General features: G+C 42.8%; 1 protein-coding gene across 11 annotated transcripts in view; it reads left to right on the top strand.

Moving 5' to 3' along the window:
- Positions 1 to 1,428: 1,428 nt before the first annotated feature.
- Plagl1 (PLAG1 like zinc finger 1) overlaps positions 1,429 to 11,376 on the top strand; it is a 42,793-nt gene continuing 32,845 nt past the window's right edge. For 4 of the 11 annotated variants that reach the window (XM_085688564.2, XM_085688562.2, XM_085688568.2 and 1 more), the window contains exon 1: positions 1,430 to 1,581. The gene's annotated coding sequence lies outside the window, so the exon portion shown is untranslated. Of the gene's footprint in view, positions 1,582 to 2,332; positions 2,382 to 11,376 lie in introns of all 11 variants that reach the window. The other 7 variants (XM_085688578.2, XM_085688565.2, XM_085688591.2 and 4 more) reach the window with 4 other exon arrangements.

Genomic DNA, 11,376 nt, shown 5'->3' with positions numbered 1-11,376 from the left:
CATGGGGTGGGGGTGAAGCAGACCGTTTAGTTCTTGATAAGTAACTCTTCAGGCATCCAAGCAGAAAACCCGAGTGCCCTCGGAGGGATGCTTATGCAGGATTCAGGCCTTTGCAGGGAGATTCTTCAACAGTGAGGTAGCCGGGCATAGTGTTGCAAGCATGTAAGACCAGCATTTAGGAGGCAGAAGCAAGATGATCAGGAGCTCAAGGCCAGCCTGGACTACATGAGATCGCCTACCCTGCTTTAAAAAAAAAAAAAAATCTATAAAGAAATTGCTTTCGTGTTCTGTGAGGTTTTATAAGGTGGGAATTCAAAACACCCATTTTTTTTTTCGACATGTAAAGAGAAAAGAATGTTTTTCTGTAACGTGGAAGTCACATACTTTTAAATGGCTTAAGGAGAAAGATCGCCCGTCCGCTGTCTTTACTAGATAAACGCAATCCAGAAACGGTTTACAGTGACGGTCAAGTTCATTTAAATCTAGAGTTAAGACCGCACATTTCGCTCCTAATGAGCCAAAAGCAATATACACAGCGGTGGAAAATTGAGTCTGGGGTGAGGGTGGGAGAAAGCAAGCACACAGATTAAATGTCTCTCTTGCTTCGGAGCCGGTGAAACTGAAACGCGTCGGAAACCGTCTATATTCCTTACTTTTTTCCACATAGCATTCACGGACACCTTTTCAGTATTTATGCCTTACAAGGACAAAAGCAAACGCTGGGGCCTCGCTTAGGGCTCTTTTTAAGCTTAAAGAATGAAAAATGTTTCAAATGTCGTTCAAGTGTGAACAATGCAAGCCCATGGTCACAAAAATTACTTCCTATCTATCTTGTTTTCTCACTAGTCTACAGGGAAGAGTATGGTTTCTAGAAGGATTGCTATAGGACTTGGGGTTTTGGTCCTCAAAGCCCGCTCCAACGGTGGTACCCCTGATCACGCAGAGACTAAGTTTCTTCGGCCTCTGACTGCAAGCTCCAGCCCACGATTTATCCCCCCCCCCGCAACCCCCCTCCTCGCTTCCAGTTTCTGGCTTGTGATGTGGCCAAGGGTTGATCATCCCAGAGGGTACCAGTGCAATCAACCCTCATCACGGATCTTTGGGCTGAGTTGCCGCTACCTGCGCCAACGCGGCACCTGGGCGACCTTGGCTTTGCGCATACAGCCGATGAGTCATCGTGGCGGGCTGCGTGGCTGTCCTCCCCCGCAGACCCCCAGAACCCAACCGGGCCTCCTGCTCCCACGTGACACCCGGGGGCCTAGCTCCTCTCGCAGCCCCGCCCGCAGCCACGTCTGTGCAGCCATCTCTTTGGCTGCCCTGTTGCGCGGCAAAGCCCACGGCATCTGCTATTTGTCACTCAGATGGGGCGGGGACCGCCCCGAGCCTTGATTAAGACGCGGCTGGGGCGTTCTCCAGCCTCACTCGCCTGGCAGGCGGGAGAACGCTCGGAGAGGCGCGGCCGCGAGCACGGGGCTCGCGGCAAGCGGAACGGAGAGCGGAGTGCGGCCACCTCCGGGTCGCCGTCATGGCCGCGTAGGCTGAGCGCGGGGCAGCTCGCCTGAGTCCAGCTACCACGGGTGGGTAAGTATGTGGGTGATCTGGGTGCTTCGGGGACGTGGCGCGGCAATGCCACGGGGAGGATTGCCGCGCTCTGCGTGGACCTCGGTGTTCCGGACCCTTCGGGTACCGAAGTAATAAACTCCTATCATGGGTTTCACAGCTGCGGCCAGGGTTGCCGCGAAAGACTCCGGGTCCCTCCGAACGGCACTAGTGCCACGATCGCTCACACCCGTCGCTGGGTGGTATGCAGCACTTAGCCTTGGTCTTTAAGAAAGACCTGGCAGCACTCCGAACTCAACCAAAGGCTAAAAAGAAAGTCCGGGAGAAGTGATTTGCGTCCATTTGGGGAAATGCGCGTATCTTTGATGCTTTAACGATAACTGCGTTCTCTCTTGCGCTCTTAAAGCTTTTGGAGAACGTTGGACTCCTAAAAACTCCTGGGAGAATTCAAAGTGCAACTTGTGTCTTCCCCCCCCCCCCAGTTCCCGCATTAACTTTAAGGACGCTAGGAAGGGTTTTCCGCTTTATACTGAAAAGGGGTCCGGAAAGGTTGGGAATCCCCCCATAACAGATGTGCTACTTTGATGTTTTAGGAATCGGGTGAAAATTAAAAATAGAAATGTCCCAGTTTAGGTTCTTCTTCTAGGAATCTTCCTCGAACCCCACCCTCCAAGGCAGCTTCAGGGCCCCTATTGTTAGCTCTCTGGAGCTTGGCAAGGTTCTGCTCCCCGAAGTGTCCCCCCCCCCCCGTTTTTCTTTTTCCTCTGCGTAGTAACCCATCGGTCTGGGGTTGGCGTCTCTGGCTGCTTACTTAGCGCATGGTAAGTGATTAATATTTTAGCGACGTATGAAACGATAAAATCTGTTGTCTCGCGGTTTTTGCTCTTAAAACAGGGGGAAATTTACATACTAGTAAATGAGAACGTTCGTTTAAGTCACGACTCGGTTGACGACGTTTGACATCTGCATTTCCCGACCTCAGGGTCCCGTGCCTCTGTACATATCCTTTACAGAGCAGCATTGTTCCCAACGAGAAGCTCCTATTCATGAGTTCTGAAATCAATTAAATAGAGAGTGATTTTTTAAAAATTGAAAATCGCAAACGGAGAAAACGTAAGAATGTGTCTCAAGTCAGGGGGTCTTTGTTTTATGACTGAACCCCCCCCCCCTTAGTTTTATACACGCATATGTGTGTAATGGTGTTCCAATGCCATTCCTTACTATGAGTCATGGTCAAAAAAGTTTAAAAGCCACTGCACTAGATAAATTGTCATATGCACCAGAGGACATACAGAAGAAGGCTTCCTGTGTAGTACCACAAGGCTGGACAACGCCTTCATGTCCTTCTGATGGGGAAACATAAATTATGTACCAGTCATAAAATGGAACATGGTACAGGAGCGAATGCGGTGGTGCTGTGTCTCCATACAGACACCTCTCAGTGTGGAGGAGAAAAACAAATCAAAACAAGTTACTTAATATTGCATGATTTCATTTATGTGAAATTCAGAAACTGGCAAGCAAAGCTATGGTGTAGGAAAGCACAGAGATTGAAAATCATAAAGGGAAAAATATAAATTAATGCTATGAACGTCGTTAATGGTCACCTCCTGGGAAGGGGGGGGCAAGTGGGTATGAGGGAACATTAACAACTCTTATGAAGCTAGAATATACCTCATCTTCTGCCCAGTGAACAGTGGCCTGAGCCATGTTTCAGGATTAATAACTATTAAATGATACACGTATGTCTAAATGTTAACCCCCCAACCACCACCACCAATATATTAAAGAAAATGAAGAAGCCTGTATCCAGGGCTTGAAATCTCATATTTTCCACTGCGTCATAAAGAGTCTTGATCAGGGAGAGTTACCTAGGAAACGCAACAGCATTAACATTGCATTTCATAATTTCTTTGGTGGGCACATTGCTAGTCATTAAATTCATCATATGTTTCTATGCCTTAAAAATTTTAATATACTTTTCAAAGTACTTAGAAGAAAATTGAAATCATTCAATATGCTATTTTTAAAAGTAACTTTGCTATGACTTGGAATTATATTTTATTTCGCAATTTAAGCTCAACAGGCTTTTGTTAAGGGAAATGTAAATACTAAAAAGGTAACAAAACACAAAAAAATTTTCAATTCTTCGCTCTGGGTTTTAAAATGCTTCCATGCTGTGGTATTTATTTCCATTTCAGCTATTCAGGGGCTCCAGGCCATATTTCTAGTGCTCAATTTCCATGTGTAACTATATATTATATTGTGTTACACATTCCTACGCTACAGACCAGAACATTCCCACCATAGCACATTTCTCTTGGGAAACATTGTTCTGGATGCGGGTTGTGGTTGAAGAAACTTTCAGATAATAAACAGACATTTATCTTTGTGATGTGTGTGTGTCTTAATTTAAAAAACAACAACCCCCCCAAAAAAACTCAGCTGTTAATGAAATTGATTACACAATGATTTCTTAAGTGTTCACAGTTGTATTTTGCCCACAGTTATGAAGCTCATGCCTCCGTGGGTGTAGATGTGCATGCTTTGTTTGTGCGGTGAAGATAGCACATGGTTAGCTGCGTTTTCTTTTTTTTACCTGGGAAGGCGATTGTCCCTGTGCCAGGGGCTTGCTGCACCCCCTCCGTCATGGGTGATGCTCAGATTAGCCTGGGCTTGCCTCTGGGCTCTGGAGCCAGTTATCATCTGGAAAGATTACAACTTTTTATGCCCTGTTGCTTTACATGTAGTATATGGTTCTGTTTTAAGGATTGAACATGTTTTCAGTATGGTATTTTTTCTTCTTTCCCTGTGAGAGTCTTGAGAGGTGTTCTCTGCCTCCAGTGTGGAAGGCTTGGGCGATTTCCCTCTTGTTCCTGGTTCCTAACTTGCCCCACAATCAGAACATGTGTCAATACCACTGATTTGCTTACTGTTGAGGGTCGCTTTATGATCTTAATTGCTCCTTGTATGATCACAAAGAGTGTGTAATCACAGGCTTTCTGGGCAAGGTGACGTAGGTATCGTGTGCACATGCATTTGACACTCTTACCTAAGGTTTCTTTTTCCAGCCTGGGAAGTTTTTGCCCTTGATTTCATTGTCCCCTGGGCACCTACTTTCTCCCCCCCCCCCGGTTCTTTAGGAACCACAATTAGATGTATTAAGTTTTTAATCTGGCTTTTAAGGTTTTAATCCACATTGAATTCTGGATATTATTTCTTTAGATCAATATTCTACTCAAAACCATTTGCCCTTTTCTCCAAATTGAGTTACATCTTACTTGCAAATACGAAGTGTGGAGAAGGCAAAAATGAAGGGTGTGGCCCGATGAAATGTCCTAATGTATATGCCTGTGTGACTCCCCAGATGTGGTCATAAGGCCTTTTCAATTCCGCTCCTTCCTGTGGAGCACTGCCTTCCCCCACTCCACTCCCTTGATTTCAATCACCGGGAACTTGAAAATGTAGTGTACTTTTTCCCTCACATTGTGTTCTGGAGAGCCATTCATACAGCATTATAAGGTTGTTTGTTTTTCCTTTCTATATGGGACTGGCAAACGGTGACCTATTAGCAAATTCCAGCCCATTATATATTTTCATATAACAGCTTTTATTGGAACATGGCCAAAGCCCATTTCTGTGTTTATTATGTGAGACTATCTGACCCAGAAAGCCTAATGTATTTACTTTCTGGCTATTAACGGGAAGTTTATTTGCCCCACTTCAACACTATCCATGACTAACACTTTATTTAACATTTAAGTTGTTTTCAATATTGGACTGTTACAAGCTGAATTGCTACAATGTTCTTTCTTTTTTCAATTGAATTCACTTTATTTCAATTATGCATATATATGTGTGTTTGCACGAGTTCCACACAGGTAAGTGCAGGTACCTGCAGAAGCTGGAGACGCTGGGATCCCTCCTGGAGCTGGAGTTCCAGTAGGTACTGGGAACTGAACTGGGGGGCCGGTGCAAAGGCAGTACTTGCTCTTAACTGCTGAGGCATATCTCCAGCCCCAAATGTTCTTTAAGCTTGGTCTCTTGGGTACAGATTGAATGTCCCTTGTTTTAAAACCCCATCTTTCTGAACTGCTCGTTCTGCTGAGCTTTTGAGTGTCAATATACCACAAGTGGGAAATTCCACACCTGGCCTCACATAAGACGTCTCAGTCAAGCGCAAATGAATAAAAATAGTATATTAAATTGCCTCCAGGCTCTTTGTATGAAGCATGTATGATTCTTAACTGAAGGGGGCTGAATAACTCAGGTACATGCATACCCAGCACCCCAAGGCTCAGGGATCACTACAAATAAGTACAATTTGTAGTACAATACAGCACTACAAATAAGTAAATAAACAAATAAAGTAAGTGCATTTTATGTGTAGACTTAGGTATTGCTTCAAAATATCCTATGTATATTAATATTTTTTTAAAAACCTCAAATGATAAGGGACATACAATCTGCATAGCTCAAGAAGATAAATATATGGCTTGATGGCTTGTTGCATTTCCATGAATATTTATAATGATTAGCATTTACATTTTCTTTGAGATAGGGTCTTACTATGTAGCCCTTGCTAGCCTAGAATTTAGGATATAGTCCAGGCTGGCCTTGAACTCCTGTCTCTACCTCTGGATGATGAGACATCACAATTTCTTTATGAAGAAGTGTCTGTTCAAGCGTCTTTCCAATTTTAAATTTGTGTTTGTTTTATATTTATATTTTCTGGAAGGGAGATTTACCAGGTACATGGTTCCAAGTTGTTATATTTTGAGACAAGGTCTCACTGTGTAGCTCTGGGTTGCCTCAATCTCCCTGAGTAAATCAGGCTGGCCTTGAACTCATGGAGATCTGTCTGCCTCTGACTCCCGAGTACTGAGATTAAAGGCCTCTGACATCTTGCTGGTCTACAAATAATTTTTGACTTTGAGGTTTAGTTTGTCATTTGCCTAATCCTCCCTCCTGCCCCACCCCACCCCACCCCACCTCTGTGTGTGTGTGTGTGTGTGTGTGTGTGTGTGTGTGTGTGTGTGATGAGGCTCAAGTCTAGGCCTGGCACAGGCTGGGAAGGTGCTCTATCATGGAATCATATACACATTCTGGCCTAATTTAATGATGCTTTTTGATAAGCAGAATTATTTTTGTGACATTCAGTCCATCAGGGTGTTTAGGGGGTGGGGAAAGGGACAATAGTGTTTCTATGAGCCCTGCCCATAAATGATTTCACAATCTCATTTACCTGTGGCTTCTTCCCGAAGGTCTGTCCTTTGAGTTCTCACAGTGGAATAGTTCTCACGGTGGATCTGCGATTATTGCTATTTGATCCTGGCATATGCATTAAGTCGGGATCAAGATGACGTGTTTTCCATATAGGAAAACAACCACTATATAAATTAATTGAAAAAAAATATAGTTTTCATTAAATGATCTTTTCATTAAAATTTTTTTTTTGGTTCTTGAGTTAACATCAGGCTGTTTTAATAGAGTTTATAGTAAATTTTTGTTTTTCAGTGCTGGGCATTGAACACAGGGGCCTCGTGGTTATTAGACAGCGTTTTACAATTAAGCTACATTTCTGGACCTAAAGCCCTTGCTGGTCCTGTAGCTTCTCCCTTCTGCCTCTCCCTCCTCCCCGGTGTGTGTGTTATCTGAGACCAAGATGGCCATGTGTTATTCTATTGTCTTTATGTTATTTCACTGACCAGGACAGGCAGAGTTAGCTATAGTGATTGTGGATGCTCTTGTCGAGCTTCTACGCTAAATGGGGGTGCTGTGACCTACCAAAGCTCAGTGCCGTGGAGTCACGAATGATAACTGATTTTATTAAGCCCATTTTCTAACCTGCTAGACTTTGAGGCCCAGTTGTTTCTGTTCATCTCCCAGTTCTCTCCCTTTGTGAAGTATAACCTTGGGGGAATTGTTTAGCCTCTCTGTCGCTTCGTACAAAATACGGAAGGCAGAGATCTCTCCTGTGAGGTTGGTGAGACTATTGAGTGGGTACTTAGTGAGGGTTGTGAACCGGCTCTAGCTTCGAGGAAGCATCCATTTCATTTTCTTCTTTGATTTCTTAGCACGTTAGATTACTTTATGCTAATCATTGCTTAGTCATCAAGGTAGCTTATGTTCTTAAGTAAACCTTGGACATATGTCTATGATTGGGATTTAATATACTTTCTAGTGCAATGTTTATGAGTCATAAAGCAACTGTTCTTTGACGGTAACAAAGAGCATAATGAATGACAGAGTCCTAAAGCAGTATTGCACAAGTGTTTAGCAACCAAGATGGCAACTTTTCAGATTTTTATCGGAGTCTTTTGATCCGCTAGAGATAGAGCTAGCTTTCGCATGAACAAATTCAGCACTTGGCATGTCTTTTGGGCAAATCCTGCTCTACAGAAAGGGAAAGTGAGTCTTCTTTGTATTGCATTACTCATAGGTTGGCTTTCTTAATTTTGTGTTTAGCATTTTTGCTTTCTATTTATTCACCAACAATATTTTGAGCACTTTCAGGCCAGGCAGTACATTTTGCTGGTTTGACTGCATCCATGTCCTTGAGAACTTCAGGGGCCAGAAAGGATTGCCTTGAATATTGAGAGATGGACCCACCTGTACCAATTAGGCAAACTCATTCATCTTCTTAATTGACAAAATTAAGCTTTCTAACTTCTTCCTATATTCTGCATTCCTCTCAGCCCCCTAGCTTTAGGCCCTTGTTTTCCTGTGTGGTTCTCCTCGCTGTAAAGTTTCCTACCCTTGACATCACGTGGGATGACCACTTACTATGACAGTCTGGCATTCCAGTTCTTGTGAAAAGAGGGTTCTTTGTTCCTAGCCTGGCAATCACCCCTCCTTGCTCACTTCCAGCTTTCATTACTGAAAGCCTCCCCATATATGTTTCTTCTTATCCTGAGTCCAGTGGTCAGGTGGCCTTCACCTCTCACCAGTTCCAGAAGATTGGCTCTACTGGGTCAATGGATACATTCTTTTCTTTGCTATTTCTCCTATCTTTAATCAGTTCTCCTCAACTAATTTGTGATTGAAACTTTCTAGGCCCTATTCTGAGGAGATGCTGTAATCCTTCTAGCTAGATCAGAGCCCTATTATTTGTGATCTAACGTTCTTCTTAAATTGCTAGCGTTCATGATCCTTTTTTTTTTTTTTATCAAAATGTCATTTCCAGCTGGTCAGGTTCTGAGAGATTCTGTTCAAACGCCCTGCGTGGTACTTAGCACACAAAACACTATTGCTAAATAGCTCCCACTATTAAATACCCGTGATAATTGTGCTTGGTTTTGCAAGGTAAGTAGTATTGTCTCTGTTTCCAATTGTCAAGAAATTCAGCGAAGAGATCAAGAAACTTACCTAACACCATATAGTTACTAAGTTGCAAAACTGGTTTGTCTGATTCCACAGCTCTCGCTTCTCTATGCTGTAGTGCCTTGGTGCTAAAAATACGTCAAAAATAAGTGATTAAATAAATGAAATTATGGAGTAGAAATTAATTGACAATAAAGTGACGTGGAGGTGGCTTTGCCTTCATTGCCAGTGTGCTTCTTGGAGTCTGCCCTTGAGACCACACTAGCTGACACTGATTTCCTTCAGATGCCTCTTCTCGTTTTTATTGTTACTAATGGATACATTTTAAATATTCTTCAGTGGGCTCAGACAAACAGAAGAAACCACACTTTGCGCTATATTGCATGTTAATTAAATTTAAAAAATTATTTTAAAAAACCTCAAAAATGTTAAGCTGGGTGTGTTGGCTCACGTCTGTGATCCCAGCACTCAGGAGGTAAGGGCAAGAGGATCAGAAATTCAATGTTATACTGAGCTACAGAACAAGTTCAAGGCTAGCCTGGGCTACATAAGATCCTACCTTAAACAGAACCAAAAAGGCTTGATAGTGTTAGTCTATTGGATCAGTTTTATTATAGAATTATTTGAAAAAGAGAAGAGTTTTTTTTGTAATTGTGTAAATTAACATCTTTGTACTCATTTTGCTCCTTAATACAATCATTCATATCTTCTAGAGTTAAGATAGGAACTTGAGATGTGTTGTAGCTTGTGTTTGTGTGTGTGTGGCATTGTTTCTTATGATAATGGTTATTTTCAGAAACACTGTCTCTACTTAGGGAGCATTTCTCCTTTAGTCACATCGCTCAGAACACCACAGTCAGGGTCACTGAAACAATAAAGTTACATTTTTCACATTTATAGAAATTTAAAGAGGAAGACCAAGGTGTCATAGAATTTAATTTCTGGTTGGAGATTCCCCCAGATGTTTGCTCTCTCTCTCTCTCTCTCTCTCTCTCTCTCTCTCTCTCTCTCTCTGCATGTGTGTTTGTGTGTGGGGGGTATATGTGACATGATCATTCTCTCATTTCTTCTGTTTCTGGGGAGACACTCATCCTTTGGAATAGGGCCCCACTCTTCTGGCCTCATCCAAACTTAGTCACTGCTGGGCCAGTGTTGTCTCTAGATACTTCTCACCTAGTTGACATGGGGTCTGTGAGGGACTCAGGGACTCATTCCATCTGTACCCAAATAGATATCCTCAGAGAGAGCAGTAAAATGTTGAAAAGGAGATTAGTGGCTTTTGTGTTTCTGAGGCAGTCAGTCCCTCAGCCCCTGTCATGCCTCTCCCAGGCATAATGCCAGTTATTTTTGCATCGCCATTACTTTGGCTCCTGGCTGAGGTTTTGAGAGCTCGTGTGAGGCGGAGCTGTTCCCTCGGCTGGCCTTCTGTAAAGTATGTCCGCATCATATGCTTTTAGTGTAATAACTTGTTGCGCTCTAAAAAGATACTTCAAGCTGCAATCTAGAGAATTGCTTTTTTAAAAGCCCAGGGCAGATATTCGCAGCCCCAAAGGATGCTATGTAGCGCACAGGAACATGCCATTCAGTGTGAGGTTTTGAAATCTGGGATGTACAGGAAAATTAGGAACTCCCGACTCCTCTTTGGAATCATTAGAATAATACAGATCTAAACCTAGTCTTTGATATTTTTTTTATTATAAGTTTATACTTGAAAGAGTCATTGATTGACTTGTAGTAAGTTTGAAACGGGATACCCCAAAGGAAGCAGAATGTTTCTTTCTGGGCGCTGAGTCTGTCTGGTAATTGTTTTAAGCATCTTCCTGTTCTTAGTCACATTGGAAGCGAGGGTTAGAGAAATTGCCTCACTTGGGGACTAACCAATTTTTTTTTTTTTACTCACTTCCTACAAGTGGAAGTGTGAGGGCCAGCCAACGGGTCATTTTAACACTTCTCTGAGAGGCTTTTGTCTTTGGCAGCACAATAATCTTCCAGACTTGTGTTTCTTGTGTATTTATTTATGTATTGTATTTTTCAGGCAGTCCTGTATGCTAATAAACGCACCCTTGATTTTTTTTTTTCCTTCTCAGCTGAATGCCATATATTTACTGTCTCGTTTCTCTGGCTCCTCTTAGACCCCAGAGAAGCCGTCTGGGACTCCCCGGCTTCTCTTAGAAAGCTTCATCTTTATTCAGTCCATTTGCTGCCGTGTGTCCTTGAAGCCATGTAATTTGGCAACATTTTCCCCACCTTATACCCTTTACAGTCTTCCTCTCTTCACTGGCTCTCCCCACATAGTGAAAGCTGACCTTGAACTTTCAATAATGGTCTTGTCTCAACCTCCAATGCCTGGCTCCTGTTACTTTTTTGAAACTGGTCGTTTGTTTGTTTATTTGTTTGTTAGTTTGTTTTTCTGACTAAATTTTCTTGGAATCCCTTTTGAGAAACAATAACAGCCTTGTTATTTGAGACTTCCAATGTTTTCTTCTTTTCCCT

This window comes from Myodes glareolus, chromosome 1 (genome assembly GCF_982192425.1).
Source record: "Myodes glareolus chromosome 1, mMyoGla1.1, whole genome shotgun sequence".
NCBI lineage: Eukaryota > Metazoa > Chordata > Mammalia > Rodentia > Cricetidae > Myodes > Myodes glareolus.
The sequence above is the reverse complement of the archived record's forward strand: the minus strand, read 5'-3'. Positions and strand labels throughout refer to the sequence as shown.